The sequence below is a fragment of the Triticum aestivum genome, chromosome 5D (genome assembly GCF_018294505.1).
Source record: "Triticum aestivum cultivar Chinese Spring chromosome 5D, IWGSC CS RefSeq v2.1, whole genome shotgun sequence".
Taxonomy (NCBI): domain Eukaryota; kingdom Viridiplantae; phylum Streptophyta; class Magnoliopsida; order Poales; family Poaceae; genus Triticum; species Triticum aestivum.
In genome coordinates, this window is record NC_057808.1 from 6183594 (window position 1) to 6184794 (window position 1201).

Genomic DNA, 1201 nt, shown 5'->3' on the forward strand with positions numbered 1-1201 from the left:
GGGTATGAACATATTGCATGAAGGTGCGGCTTGTGAACTGGGTGCCGTTGTTGGTAATGATCTGTCGGTTCTGGGGTTCCGGCAAAACCCTTAAGGTTCGAACTCTGGAGTGCGCGCGAAGTTCTTTCCCTCCTACCGATCCACACCCTAGCTCACTAAGATCTTCGCGGACGAACTCGACGAACTCGCAATACAGAAAGACACGAGATTTATACTGGTTCGTGCCACCGTTGTGGTGTAATACCCTACTCCAGTGTGTGGTGGTGGATTGCCTCTTGGGCTGATGAAGAACAGTACAAGGGGAAGAACAGCCTCCTGAGGTTGAGGTGTTCTTGTGCTCTGCCGACGTGTGTGGATGAGATGGCTCTGAATGAGTTATCCCCTACGGTGGTGGCTAGCTCTCCTTATATAGGCCCTGGTCCTCTTCCCAAATATTGAGCGGGAAGGGAGCCAACAACGGCGGGCAAATTTGAAAGGGGACAGCTAGTACAAGCTATCCTGACAAAAGTGGTCTTCGCCTGCAAAAGGCTCTGGTGGTGACGCCATCTTGGGCTCCATGATGACCTCCGTCTTGCCGTCCTGCTGGTCTTGGTCTTGTTGCACCGACATGGAAACCTTTGCCTGATGCCTCGGTACTCCGCGCCTGCGCTTGCCCCCTTGGCACCAAAGAGGAAACAACAATACAAAAAAAGACACATCCGTGACATTTTGGGCCGAACGAAAATCTTTTCTGTCATACTTATGACACTTCTATGACTATAATTGTGAAAAAACCCTGTATCATCATAGATGTGGTGGGGTCCTACTTCTATGACAAAAAATCATGACAAAAAATGGGCTTTTCGTCCTGGGTGGGCCGGAGACGCAGCTGCATGACATTCTTTGGGCCGTCCATGACGGAAAAAACCGTGGTAGAAGCGAGGGCGCGGAAAATATCGGGGAGTCCCCTGTTACGGTGGGTGGTCGGGGGACGAGCGATGCACGTTTCTCTCATATGTACGCGCGTGTGTGCGAGGCGTTGGGCTCTAACTGAACCCGAGCGAGGCATTGGGCTCTAACTGAACCCAAGCGATTGCATTGCAGGCTACGCGTTACTGAACCCGAGCGATCGATCGATGGCTGTTAACTGAACCCGATCGAGCGATTCCTTCGCTACTGCTGCTAACTGAAGCCGATCGATGCTGCCTCTGGATGAACAGTG